The sequence below is a fragment of the Tachyglossus aculeatus genome, chromosome 14 (assembly GCF_015852505.1).
Source record: "Tachyglossus aculeatus isolate mTacAcu1 chromosome 14, mTacAcu1.pri, whole genome shotgun sequence".
Classification (NCBI taxonomy): Eukaryota; Metazoa; Chordata; class Mammalia; order Monotremata; family Tachyglossidae; genus Tachyglossus; species Tachyglossus aculeatus.
Genome location: NC_052079.1, coordinates 38,713,060 through 38,728,370, shown reverse-complemented (window position 1 = coordinate 38,728,370; position 15,311 = coordinate 38,713,060). Strand labels below are relative to the sequence as shown.

The 15,311-nt window shown below is 41.4% G+C and overlaps 1 pseudogene; it reads right to left on the bottom strand.

The window, feature by feature from the left end:
• Positions 1-14,721: 14,721 nt before the first annotated feature.
• LOC119937383 lies at positions 14,722-14,798 on the bottom strand (annotated as a pseudogene).
• Positions 14,799-15,311: the final 513 nt, after the last annotated feature.

The window sequence follows — 15,311 nt, the reverse complement described above, 5'->3', positions numbered from 1 at the left end:
TTGTCTCAGCTTTGCCTGTTGTATGATCACTTAACCTCTCTACACATAATGTTTCCTCATTTGTACAAAGGGGATAAGTATGCCTGCATTTCCCTATGGCACTGAGATGGTGTGAGGATAAAAGTAGTAAATTACTGCCAGAGGGAAAAATAGGGTACGTAAGATATGCACATAAGATATGCCTCATGCTTCGGGGTCTGTGGTGATGTAAGTCCCTTAGATGGTGCAGATGACTGGGGTGGGCAGACACAAGGTGGGATGATTAGAGATTTCTTGAGGAAGATTCCTGGAGAAGAAGTGAAGACCTATACCTAAATTTAGATCTGGAGACATACATTTCTTGAAAAGTATTGAAGCCAGCCTCCCTCTTGTGGAAAGGGAAAGATGGGCTGATGGAAGTCCATGCATGGACTTCAGAAATCAACTAGAGCAGGCCTCCTGGAGCAGAATGATTACAGAAGGGTTTTAAAGATTGGGACAGCTGTGGTCTGTCTGATATGAAGTTCACTTCTGGGGGCCTCAGTTCCCTCATCTACAAAATGGGGATTAAGACTCTGAGCCCCATGTAGGACATGGACTTTGTCCAATCTGACTATCTCGTAATTACCCCAGTGATTAGAACAGTGCATAGTGGACCTTTCAGTCACTGGACGCTGACATCCACGCTACAATAGGCCCCTGATGGCTCCAGACAAATTCCAGTTTGTCCTGGAGCCTGTAAGGCACTCATTTTGAAGAACTCCTCACCTCTATCTGCCGGAGTGGCAGGAGAGGAAGGCTGATAAATGCCACCTTCTTTTATCACCTGGTCAAAAGCACCATCACAGTTGACATCAGAGTTGGCTCCCTTGTGGGCCGTAGTCTTTCTATTCATTCGCTCCGTCACATTTATTGAGCACTTACTCTGTGCAGGGCACTGTTCTAAGCGCTTGGGAGAGTACAACACAACAATAAACAGACACATTCCCTTCCCACAATGAGCTTACAGTCTGGAGGCTGGGGGACAGACATCAATAAAGATAAATAAATTACAGGTATGTACGGAAGTGCTGTGGGGCTAGGAGGGGGGAAGAAGAAAGAGAGCAAGTCAGGGTGACAGCCGCAGAAGGGAGTGGGAGATTAGGAAAGGGGGGCTTAGTCTGGGAAGGCCTCTTGGAGGAGATGTGCCTTCAATAAAGCTTGAAGTGGGGGAGAATAATTGTCTTTGGGATTTGAGGAGGTAATTATAATAGTAGTAATAATAATGGTACTTTTTAAGTGCTTACTATGTGCAAAGCACTGTTCTAAGCGCTTGGGGATACAAAGTAATCAGGTTGTCCCACATGGGGCTCACAGCCTTAATCCCCATTTTACAGATGAGGGAACTGAGGCCCAGAGAAGTTAAAAGTGGCTTGCCCAAGGTCACACAGCCGACAAGTGGCAGAGCCGGAATTCGAACCCATAACCTCCGACTCCCAAGCCAATGTGTTTCAGGCCAGAGGCAGGGACTTTAGCATCCATATCAGCTGAAAGCAACATGGCCTAATAAAGCAAAGTGGTCTAGTGGATAGAGCAATGGCCTGAGAGTCAGAAATACCTGGATTTTAATCCCAGATCTGCCATTTGACTACTGTGTGACCTTAGACAAGTCACTTAACTTTTCTGTACCTCTATACCCACATCTGTAAAATGGGGATTAAGACTGTGAGCCCCATGTGAGACAGGGACTGTGCCCAACTTGATTTGCTTATATCCACCCCATTGCTTAGTACAGTGCCTGGCACATTTAGCAAGTGCTTAACAAATACCGTTATTATTATTATTTTCCCAGTTTTCCTCCTGTGCCCAACAAATGAAAGTGTTGGGTCCACCCTGACAGGCTGGCTGATCGTAACTGAATTTAAGACAAGGAACAATGGCACAGGAACAGAGGAAGAAACATGGCTAATGGAGTCATTTCCTGCGTTATTAGGTGTGGCTGGTGAGGGTGACGCATGACTGCCCCTCCATACTGAGTGTATGAACAGATCAAGTGGAGGAAGTGAGATTCTCATCTGTGGATTTTTTCATCTTTTAAATTAATAGTTCAACAAACATATATAAGTTGCTCATTTTCTCCTTGGAGAAGTGCCTGCCTCATGTACTATTCAGCACACTCTCCAAGGTCAGGGGAGTACATTAAAGTGAAAAATTTATGTGTGATAGAAGGGCTTCTTAACCAATTTGGACACCTTGGAATTTATATCGATTCAGCTTAGTAACACATCAGTATGACAGATGAAGGGTTGAAAGATGGAATTTTCTAAAACCATCATTCTTAATAAAGCTATGCAAATACTCTCCGGGGAAAGGGCCTAGAAAAAGTGCTACACAGGACTATATTCATTTTAAGAATATTTGAGAAGTTGAGTCTGAGTCAAAATGCTAACAAAATTTTCATAATGATAATTAGAAGACTACACCTTCCCCCTTACAATTGAAAATGTTTTAAAACTGCTCATAATGCACAACTCTTCCTCAGTCTAGTTACCTAGAAATGAGACCTATAAAGTTATTTTTACTTTGTCACCATGACTTGGCTTCTCCTTTTCCCAGCTGTTGCTAGCCAATGGCTAAAACCTTTTTGGTAGAGAGGAGGTGAGAAAACTGGTGTAAACTACTTGTCCTATGAACAAAGTAAAATGTCATGGATAAAAATAACAAATAATCTCAAGCGAAGTAAGTGATAAGATCAAAGATAGGATGTCAGAGTATTTTGCAGCACAGAAGCTAGGTCTGTATAAGTTTGACAGTTGGGAAACAAAGTGGTGGTGTAATGTATTGAGTGTAGGAGTGTAATGTTACGTTAATCAAAACTGACAGGCATGAAAACCCTTCATTGTTGTCTTTAAACCACTAATTTCAGACTGAAATTTAGAACATTCAAGTCTTAATTGTTGATATTGACATTCCAAAAAAACAGAATATAACCTTTTATACCCAAATCACAATGCTGTTTTAAATATGCCTGAAGAAACAGCAATAGAGACTTAAGACTAAATTGTATGGTATCAGTTCAGTGTCTTCAACTGAAGTCTTTTTTGGCAATAATTCAGTGATTTATACTACAGTTAAAGATCTGTGTTTTCACAAACAGGTGTACTTGCAATCAAGTACCATGTAAAAATGGTAAAATCAACTAAAATGGTGTCCTGTACTATTTTAAGAGAAATGTACTTTTATGTACATTTTAAGCGAAGCAGTAGGCCTAGAGGAAAGAGCACAGGACTGGGAACCAGGAAACTCAGGTTTTAATCCTGACGCTGTCTCTTGTCTGCTCTGAGCAAGATACTCAATTTCTCTATACTTCAGTTTCCTCATCTGCAAATGGAAGAATGATCAATCAGTGGTTTTTGAGTGCTCATTGTGTGCAGATTGCTGTTCTCCCCCCCCCTTTAGGCCTTGAGCCTCATGTGGGACTGGTACTGTGTCCAATTTGATTATCTTGCATCTACCCCAGGGCTTGGCACATAGTAAGTGCTTAATAAATACCACAATTATTATTAGTTTGGAGTTGAACAGCTTCAGAAGTTGTTCCAATCACTGAAAAAAATAGAAAAAAAATTGTATTGATCTAAACATCAGCCCCAGAACTATTAGATAATTGCCTAGTTGCACATGCTAAACTTCCATGAATTAATTTCACAGCCAAGATTGGACCAAATTCTCCTAGAGATATATTTAAAATCTAGCCTCAGGGAAACTGTAGGGTTTCAACTATTGGGAAGAAAGGTAAGAACCAACCAAAACTAAGGTAAGTGTCAGTGCTCCATTTAAAACTGAACCAATTTAATGGAATGAACTGGGGCACTTTGCATAATTAGCTGTCCTAGGGGGCTGAACCCATCCCACATCTTTTGAGAATGTTTCCCCAAGGGTATAAAAGGGAAAAAAAAGTCCAGAGTCAAATTAGAACCCAAACAAATGTTTTTTATATTGCAATTATACATTTTTTTGGCTTAAGTGAGAGGTAGTTGTAAATGGAATGCAACTGGAACATCTCTAGAGATAGATGTCCCTGTTTGAGTTACCCACCCCGAATAGCTCAGATCCAGGTCCCAGAGAGTGATTGAAAGGTGGATTTATCTATCTCCTATTTTATCTTATCAGCTATTTAATTGCTAAATTGTACTTTCCAAGCACTTAGTACAGTGCTCTGCACACAGTAAGCATTCAATAAATGCGATTGAATGAATTGAATGAATAAAACTCCCTGAACCCACTTCTATACTTCCCTTAGCAGGTCTTCTGGGGGCTTGCAGAAGATTGATTGGCACACCTTCCACGAGTCCTTCTCTGGTAATCCTGTCACCCAGCCTTGCTGGTTAAAACCAGCTTCCCACATCCATTCCTTGGGGATGCCTAACATGAACTATCCCCTCCTGATGGCTCTGGAGTTTCCTCCCACCTTCCTAGCCTCCACCTCCTTTTTTTTAAAGTATTTGTTAGGGGTTTACTATGTGCCGGGCACCATACTAAGTGCTGGGGTAGATACAAGCCCATCAGGTTGGACATAGTCCATGTCCCACAGCGGGCTCACAGTCTTAATCCCCATTTTACTGATGAGATAACTGAGTCACAGAGAAGTTAAGTGGCTAGCTCCTTGTCCCAAACTTTTCCCTGCCATTGGCTGGGCTCCAGCTAATATTCCTAGGTGAGAGCTTGGCATTCCACGCAAAAGGGCTTTCACCCTGGGTGCGTTCCTGAGGAGTGAGGTGTCCCTCTGTTCTAGAAAATTCTGGGCTGTTTCCCTTTTATCTGTATGCAAGCCTAACATTGCTTGGACAGTAGAAGCATTCACACGAAACATTTGTGCTCCTACACCTGCAGTGTCAGAGTCAGGATCAATACTATTTATTGAGGCTCTATTATGTGCTCTTCTAGTTACAAAGGAATAAGTGAAGGATGCAATCTCTGTCCTTGTTACTGAAGGGATATTATGACAAGGAAGCTGCAGGGGGATTTATCCAAAAATAGCACAAGGGAAAGTTCGTACAAAACTCCAGGCTTACATTTTTAAAAGGTAGCTGATTCAAAATTAATAAATTAGGGACAATTTGCTCATTTGCACATGAGTGTATTTCAGCATGCAAAGCCCAGCCACAAAGTTGGGATAACCAGAAGGCAATTTCTCCATCATACGTTTTTTTTTTATTGTCCATTAACTGAGTCATGAATCTCTTGTTCTTGAAGGAACACCAGGGGGAGGTCCACTTGATTTATTGCTTGTCGTTGCCAGTATGGTGTAGACAAGGTTAAATATTAATATACTTCAGGTGCTTGCAAAGAATAAAACCACTCCAGGGTGTGGAAATGAATGAAGCTTTTGATCCGGAGATAAATGTTATTCCAAAGGGAGCAACAGGAAAGCTTGACCGACAAATTTATCCTACCTTAGGAGGATGGTGTTATCTGGGTTTCAATCTAAGGAGCAAGAGCAATCATCTCCCTGTATGCTGCGACTGTAGAAATAAGACAGAGCTTCTTTCCTCCCTTTTTTTAGTATACGTACAGTCGTTCATTAGCTAAATTTTAGCCCACAAGCAGAGTCTAAACCAGGCACTATGTGCCAGACACTGAACTAAATTCTGGCTTAGGTGCAATACCGGCAGATTGGACAGTGTCCCTGTTCTTCCTGAGGCTCACAATATAAGAAGTGAGAACGGTAATTTTATCCCCATTTTACAGATGGAGAATCTGAGTCAGGGAGAAGTGAAGTGACTTGCCTAAGGACCCGCAGCAAGCAAGTGGCCTGCTGTTTCTTACCAGGGAAATATTCCCCACCTTGCTCTCACTGTTACAGAGGATTTTGGAGGACTTCTGTGGGAGAATGGCTTTCCATCTTGTGTTGCATATGCAGTCAGAATGAGGTGTGCACGTCTTGCTAATTGGCTGGAAGTTTACCTGGATGGGTAGCTTCTGCTTGAAGTTTGTGGGACTCCTGGTTGCTCAGAGAAGCAACTTGGCATAGTAGAGAAGCAGCGTGACTTAGTGGATAGAGCACAGACCCTGGAGTCAGAAGGTCATGAGTTCAAGTGCCAACTCTGCCACTTGTAAGCTGTGTGACCTTGAGCAAGTCACTTAACTTCTCTTGGTCTCAGTTACCTCCTCTTTGAAAGGGGGATCGAAACTGTGAGCCCCATGAGGGACAGGGATTGTGCCCAACTCGATTATCTTGTATCTACTCCAGCGCTTAATACAGTGTCTGAAACTTAGTAAGCACTTAACAAATACCACAATTATTATATGCAGAGCACTGTACTAAGCGCTTGGGAGAATACAGAAAAACAGAATTAGCAGGCACATTCCCTGCCCATAATGAGCTAACAGTCTAGAGGGGGAGGCAGTCATTAGTATAAGTAAATAAGTAATTTATAAGATATAATTTAAATATATGTAAATAAGTGCTGTGGGGTTGGGGTGAAATAATAATATTTGTTTAGTGCTTACTACGTGCCTGCCACTATATTCCTCTGGGATAAATGTGTCCAACTGGATTAACCCGTATCTGCCCCAGTGCTTAGAATAGTGCTTGGTACATAGTAAGCACTTAACAAGTACCATCATTATTAATTATTAGACAAGATAATAGGGACAGACAGTCCTTGTCCCAAATGGGGTTCAGTCTAAATGAATTTTATGGGACTTTATGGGAACCATGCTGCTCCCCAGAGAGGTAGAAGGGTTGAGGAACAGAGTAGAAGCTGATCTGTCAGGTGATGTGCAGACATCAAGGTTTCTGAAACAGGCTTTCTGATAGAATGCAATAGAGAAATAGATACAGAGGCATATTTATATATGCCTCATTGATTGCAATCTTCTCTTTGATTGAATGGGATAATCCCCTGAGACATTATTCATTTGACTCATTTTGTGGTGTTGGTCAAAGATGGAGATTTACAAGAAAAGAGAGTTAAAAAAAAAGACATGTCCCATGTACATTCAGCCATTGAAAGGGGCTGTCAGAGAGGAAAAGCAGATTATTTGGAACAAAGTAAATTTGGTCCTACATCTGGCTTTATGTTGATTGAATAAGTAATTTAGAGTAATTGGCTAATTCATTTTGCATGCACTACATCCTCTGAGGAAACTTTGTGAAACTCAAAAAGAGTTATGGAAATAATTCACTCAGCTCTGGATGGTTCCTAGCAGAATTCTTCCCCTTGGGTACAACTGAGGTGGGGTGGTGGTTATTTGTCTGGTTTTCGACCCAGTAATAGAGTTTTCAGTTGGTTTTTCCTTGTCTGGGGCAGTTACACTATAGTATGTCTTTATTTCCAGCATTTTAACTTCAAAAGTCCAGCCTCCCTCTGCCTCACATCCTGTGGAAATGGTGCCCGTATTCAAGGGACCTGTCAGGGAATGAATGTGATAGGTCTGGAGCAAGGGAGGGGGTCAGATATCTGTGCCGCCCCCCATCCCAACCCCACCCCAGACATGCATTCAATTCTGTAGATTTCTGTGAAAGTCCTAAAGGTCCACAATAAATATATACATATAAATATTTATGCAAGTTCAGGTATTGTTTGTGTGAGTTGAGTCCAACGTGGGACCCCACTGGGCACAAAAAAGTATGTTCCTTGTGCCACTGTACTTAATGTTTGTAGTGCCTGATGCTGTTTTCTCTTTTGATTCCTAGCCTCTTTTTCCAAATGAAAATTTTGCTCAAAGAAAGCCATCCCCTGCTTTAAGCTGGTCTATCCTCAGCAAATGACTTTCAGTTTTCATATGGGATGCACATTGTTGGAGACTTGTTGTTTAACCATTTTATAATGTTTCCTCCGCTCCCCTTGCTTTGGGCTTCCCAATTTCAGCTCTCCATGTGGGCAGGGAATGCATCTGTTATACTGTTATAGTGTACTCTCCCAAGCGCTTAGTACAGTGCTCTGCACACAGTAAGTGCTCAATAAACATGACTGACTGACTGACTGACTGACCTTCTGGGTGACAGGGTGAGGAAGGGCAGCTCTGGTTGGTACTGTCCCCATGATTTTAAATACCTTGCCTTATCCCACCGTCCTGCAATGTAATAATAATTATAATGATTGTATTGTTAAGCTCTTATTATTTGTCAAGCAATGTTCTGAGCACTGGGGTAGATACAAGTCAATCGGGTTGGACACAGTCCCTGTCCCATGTGGCGCTCACAGTCTCAATCCCCATTTTACCGATAAAGTAACTGAGACATCCTTTAGAGTATCAGCTCTGCCGCACTAGCCCATCTTCCAAACAACTGAATGTTGTGCACCCATTGAACATAAATGTGGAAACAGCTATACTTTTCTAGCTTGTGGGTAAGAATATCCTGAAGAATGAAATCCAAAGTTATACTTAAACCTAGATGAACCGCATATATTTATTACTTCCCCTTGGACTGTGTAGCCAGCCAGTCACTGTACCATAGATGGTAATTAAATTTCTCCGGCTCTATTAGTTTTCCCCAGAGCCATTTGAGTGGTTTCCTAATATCTTTATGTTCTTCTAGGTGGCAGTAAATTATTAATAATAATAACAATACTTATTATTCTTATTATTGTATTTAAGTGCTTACTATATTTCAGGCACTGTTCTAAGCACAGGAGTAGATACCCAGATAATCGGGTTGGACACAGTCTCTGGCCCACATAGGGCTCACAGTCTTAATCTCCATTTTACAGATGGGGAAACTGAGGCACACAGAAATTAAGTGACTTGCCCAAGGTCACACAGCAGATAAGTGGCAGAGTTGGGATTAGAACCCAGATCTTCCTGAATCCAAGGACCATGCTCTATGCATTAGGCCATGCTGCTCCTCAATTAATTAATTGATTGATTCATTATTTGTTCTTATAACTAACCAGACATCAGGATGAAGCTAATTACTCTTTAACTCCAGGATCATTCTTCTTTCCATTTTAAGAAATGGATGCGATTTTCATCCCTATCCAGTCCTCCAGGACTTCTTCTGGCCTCTATGAATTCTCTGAAATAATGGTCACAGGCCGTAATAACATCCAATCAGACCCTGCTGATTTTAATCCATCCATTTTCATTTTAGATATGCTTTATTTATTTCCTTCTTCTAGCTTGGCTTTTCTACCTAGCTCCCATCAACTGTTCAGGTTTAGTCTTTTGCTTGAAGACAGTGCAAAACCCACTAAAGCTTCTGCTTTTTATTAGCTTTCCCTTCTTACCTTACTAAGAAGGGCACTGTTTTCTATGGCCCTTGTCTTTTACCTAATAAAACTGAAGAAATTTCCTTGCTTAGTTTGAAGTCTTTTGATGGCTGCATCTTCTTTTCAGCTTTAGCTTTTCCAATCTGTCCCCACACAATTGTGCTGTTTCTCTTTCAATGTGGAATAGCCTTTGATTGCAGAAAAGTGACAGATCCTATTAGTGGGCCCTGTGAATGAGGCCTGGGAAGAAACAGAGAGCTGCAAAAATAAAACAACCCTGCAATGGTTCCACAACTCTCTAGGAATTCAGTTCTACTTGCATACTCAGTAATAGTCAGCAGAGTCACCATTATAAAAAGGACATCAATATACGTTCATTAAGATTAATAGATGTGCACATAATGTGTGTGTGCATGAATGTGTGTATTGTTTTGGGGGGGGAGGGGGGAGAAGAGAGACACACATATCCTTCCAGATAAAAGTCTTTATTCTTTACTCCCCACCATAGAGTGTGTTGAAAGTTTGGAGACTCAATTTTCCTGGGATCTTTGACTTTTGCTGCTGAAGTTTGTATTTCATAATCATATTCCCAAGGAATTTACATTAGCGCCTTATTCCCAGTAAATCCTACCCTTTAGAGTTATAAATGCAAGCCACTGAGAGCCCCATTTATTACAAATGTGCCAAGTGCAGAAACTCTTTGCCAACCTTGAAAGGTTTTTTAAATGAATATTATTTAGAGTAAAAGATGCGTGACTGAGCAGAGAACTCAAGAAAGGCTACTGGGTAAAGCAGCTTGTGACCAGGTGGGGAACAGGCCAAATTCTTGCAGGGAGAGAAATGTCTTGTATTTGGATCGTTTTGAACTTCCAGGTGATAAATTCCCAGAGGTGAAACATACCTATGAATTGAAAGTGGACTCAGAAGTCTGAGGATAGTAGAAATGGAAGAAAGGAAAGAGGGGCAACCATTCAGGAGATTTTTTTGGAAATATTTGTTAAGTGTTAACTGTGTGCTAGGCACTGTACTAAGTTTTGGGGAAGATGCAAGGCTTTCAGGTTAGACACAATCCCTGTCCCACTTGGGGCTCACAGTTTTAATCCCCATGTGCAACCGAGGCACAGAGACGTTAAGTGCATTGTCACAGCAGACAAATGGCAGAGCTGGGATTAGAACCCAGGTCCTTTGACTCCCAAGCCTGTGCTACTTGTTGGTGGCATCCCATACTCGGAGCAGAAAAATCCTTTTCTCTCTCTTTACCCCCATTTTTTCCTTCTTTTCTCATTCTTCAGCCTACCAATCTTTTACCTCTCCCTTCCCCTGTCTCTCCATCTTCCCCCACGCCAAACTCTTTCTTTTTCTTTTGCTTGGAATAAGCCTGCTGCAATCAACCCGAGTTAATAATTGTGGTAGTTGTTAAGTGCTCACTATGTGCCAAGCATTGCGTTGGACATTGGGGGAGGTACAAATTAATCAGATTGGACACAGTTTCTGTCCCATGTGGACTCATAGTCTTAAGTAGAAGGAAGAACAGGTACTGAATCCCCATTTTACAGATGAGGAAACTGCAGCCTGAAGAGGTTAAGTGACCAAGGTCGCCCAGAAGACAAGTGGCAGAGTTAGCTGGGATTAGAACCCCAGGCCTGGGTCCTGGGCTCAAAGTGGGTATTTCCCATGTTTTTACTGAGAATACTTTAATAATCTTAACCCTGCACAAAGCGCTGTTTCTTTATCCATGAGGAATCACCTTTGATTGCAGTTAACCAGCCAAAAGACACACTGGCAAGCAAGTATTAGAGAACTCAGTAAATGACACCCAGGGAAGAAACAAGATGGTTTTGGCAGTAAGTAGCTGAAAAAGGTGGTGTAAAGGATAGAGGAAAGTGAAATTTCCAGAGAAAACTGAGTGGCATACCGATGACATTTATTATACAGTCTCAAAACTATTCCCCAGAAACATAATAATAATAACAATAATCATAATCATGGCATTTGTTAAGCACTTATGTGCCAACCACTGTACTAAGCACTAGGGTAGATAGAGATAATCAGGTTGGATGCCGTCTTTGTACTACATGGGGCTCAAGTAGAAGAGAGAACAGGTATTGAATCACCATTTTACAGATGAGTAAACTGAAGCCCAGAGAGGTTTGCTCAATGGCACATAGTGGACAAGGACCAGAGTAGGGATTAAAACCTAGGTCCTCTGACTCCCAAGCCCAACTTTTTCCCCCTAGGCCACACTGCTTCAGTAGTACATGAGATGGAATGTGGTCTATGGTCAATGAGGATGGCTGCCAAAGCAAAAGAAGATAAGCCATGGTTCTAGGGTGTTTTTTAAAATGGATCTGAACATGTGTACTCGGCTCTTTTTTATACATGAAACTAAAATTGGGGTGGAAATTGTCCCTTCTATAAGTGCTTTCCTTTCATCCATGAGAACAACTTTCCATCAGGATAGTTCAGTGTGAGGGAAACATTCCTCAACGAGAAAACAAACGCTTGGAAATTCCAAAATGCCGTTTTTGATATTTGTGCCGGTTCAGCTTTGTTACCTATGTTTTATTTTAATGCAATACATTTTATCACCATGTTTAATAGTAAGATGAATATAAAAGAATTACTATCCCAGCTCTGCCACTTGTCTGTTGTGTGACTACACTTCACGTCATCAGTGCCTAGGTAACCTCATCTGTAAAATGGGGATTGAGACTGTGAGCCCCTCATGGGACAGGGACTGTGTCCAACTCCATTTGTTTGTATCCCCCCCCATGCTTAGTACAGTCCCTGACACATAATAGGTGCTTAACAAATACTATTATTATTCCTACTCTGTGTTATCTTTATCAACCACCGAGTTTGGAAAGGGGAACAACTGTCCCTGAAAGATTAAAGCCAAATTTGCCCACCTTTCTCACCCAGATCATTTTTCTAGTGAGAACTTAATTATGCAGACAGGCAAAATAATGAAACTCAGAAACTTTCCACATTTTGAAACAGTGATCTCATTGGTAGTTTCCTCCTCTGCTATTTTTGACTCGGTTTGTTCACCGAGGCTTTTTTCAAAGAGCAAGAAAGAGCTGGGAAGCAGCAGGAAGCAGCATGGCCCAGTGGAAAGAGCATGGACCTGACAGTCCAAGGACCTGGGTTTGAATCTCAGCTCTTCCACTTCTCTGCTGTGTGACCCTGGCCAAGTCAATTAACTTCTCTGTGCTTCAGTTCCCTCATCTGCAAAATGAGGATCAAGACTGTGAGCCCCACATGGAACATGGACTGTGTCAGAGCTGATTAGCTTGAATCTACCCTAGCATGTGGTACAGTGCCTTGCACACAGTTAGTGCTTAACAAATACCAATTAAAAAAAGGACCTTGGATTAAGATTGCACATAGTAAGCGCTTAACAAGTGTCATTATTATTATTATTATTATCTAGTTAGGCTGAGAACTAAGGACCCATAGGTGTGATTTGCTCAAGGCTCAGACACACTACTAGTTTCAGGACTCAAAGACAACTGGTTACTTAGGCAGTCAACCTCACATACAGCCAGCCTCTCATGGCCCTAGAATGCAAGAAGGAAGTTTTGTAGGACTTCATTTTTCACTTCAACACTGATGGAAGAGAATCTAGCCCACTGAACTGAGGGAGATTTGTTAGGATGTAGCCTGAGAGGTTGATGTTGAAGGAGCCAGGCATGGCAGATGTGATAAATACATCTTGAGACCCTCCCCTGGGCAGAGTATTGGGGTCTGTCTTCTACATTAGGAATGGTTTAACTTTGCATGCATATTCGTCCTTTGCATACAGGATGTGGTTTTCTTCAAATAAAGCAGCACTGTGGTGCATCTCTGCCTTCTCTTCCACTTTCTTCCTTTTGCAGCTCATTCCCTTCTGACCTGACAATGCTGCATGATTTTAGAATGACCTTTATCTGAAAAAGAGTGGAGAACTGTTTCTAAATGGTTTGGAGGCTGCAAATTACCATTTTACAAACAGCCATTGTCAACACCCACCACCTCCATTAAGCAACTCTGAAAAGCATGTTTAAAATGTAAAAGGAAAGTTGGAGATACTCCACTTCTTCCTTCAGCAGAGATTCCTTCTTGTTTATTCATTTAGCTTCCTTTTTCATTGCTACGAAGTTTTGTTCCCCAAAGTACCTTTCTGTTGCTGATCCTTCTTGCATGCCTTATTTCTTTCCTCATTCTTTTTGTCTTTTAATTGATAAGGATACTCAGATTTTGGTATCTGCGTTCCTCCATGGATGAGGGTTAATTTATAAACTAATAATAATATTTTGCCAATAAACTAAGGAAAGAAATAAACAAACAATTCAGCTTGACCCAAGACTTCCTAACCTGTCAAATTCCTCACCACTAGTATCCTCCAACTTTTCCCATATTTCCTTGTCAGTTATTATCTATAAACTCCTTCTTTCCTGGTCCCTCCTTCTATCCTTTCCCACTTGCCTACCACGATTTTTAGAAACTTGAGCTTCCTCCCCTTCTCCCCTCCCCTCTAGTATCACTCCATCATGCCTTCTCCTTTAGTCTCTCCTCTGCCTTCCATCCCTTTACTCTGATCTATTCAGATGGGCTCTTTTCCAGCCCTCATCTTGCAATTTACCTGTTTTCCCGATTCTTCATTGCCTTTAGAGGCCTGCTCTCACTCCTTCTGCCAACATTTCCTTTTCTCTTCTCGCTATTTTAGATATTTTTCCTTCGTATTTAAGCATACTTAGGTCCCAGTCGAACAAACAAAACTAAATCATTTAGATTTCATTCTAGTTTTTTACAATTTCTGTCACCCTAATGATATGCCTATTTTCTTTTATTTTGCCTTCTCCTTGTTTTCATATCTTTCTACTCCATCGGAACAAAGCTGATGACTAGAGCAAGTTTAATTTAACCCACTGATCTCTGGTTTCCTATGCACTTGCCTCCCCTCCCCACTGCCTGAAATTCCTTGCACACTCAAACCCACAGACCACATCCTGCTCTCCCTTCAAAGCCACTTCCTAAAATGCCACCTCCTAAAATGCCACCCCCTCCATGAAGCACTCCTCAACTATCAATCGATCAATTAATTAATAGGATTTATTGAGTGCATACTGCATATACTTGGGAAAGTACAACAGAATTAGTAGACAAGATGCCTACCCTTATGGCGCTTACAATCTAGAGAGTCCAGCTAGGAGGATGTAATAGAGAATGTTAGTTAAGTATATAAGTGATGCCTGAGTTGAGAGTGTTTACAGGCTTATATTATATGTTAGGCACTTTCCACTATATGCCAAACACTGTACTAAGTACTGGGGTAATTGGGTCCCACATGGGGCTCACAGTGTGAGTAGGAGGGGGAATAGCTATTGAATCCCCATTTTGCAGATAAGGGAACTGAGGCACAGAGAAGTGAAGTGACTTGCCTATAGTCACACAGCAGAGAAGTGGCAGAACTGGGATTAGAATCTGGGTTCTCCGACTCCCAGGCCTAAACTCTTTCCACTAGGCAACGCTTCTTCTGGGGAGATTAGAAATTAGAAACTAATCAAATAATACGGAATGCTTTGTGAATTTGGGTTTCATCCTTGAGCAGGGGTCATACTAATCTTCTCTGTATCATTTCTCCTGAGTCTTGCCATCCTACCAGCTACCCAAAGTGCATATAAGTATGTTTATATGCCTGATGAATGACCTTGGGCAAGTCATTTAACTTCTCTGTGCCTCGGTTTCCTTATCTGTAAAATGGGGATTCAATACCTGTTCTTCCTCCTATTTAGACTGTGAGCCCCAAGCGGGACAGAGATTGTGTCTGACCTGATTAATCGGTAACACCCTAGTTCTTAGAACCGTGCTTAACACATATTAAGCCCTTAACAAATAGCATAATAATAACAATATGTAATACATTTTTCTTTAATTTTCATCAGGATTTTTATTCTTGTTCCACCTGTAGATAATCAGTTTACATCTGGGCATCTCCCTGATTAGATTGTAAGCTACTTGAGAGCAGAGATTATCTTTGCTCTTGTTATATTTCCCTAATGCAGTGTTCTGCGCAAAAGGGGTGCTCAATAACTCTTATGATAATGAAATGACTAATCAATCAGTGGTATTTGTTGACTGCTTAGTGTGTGCAGA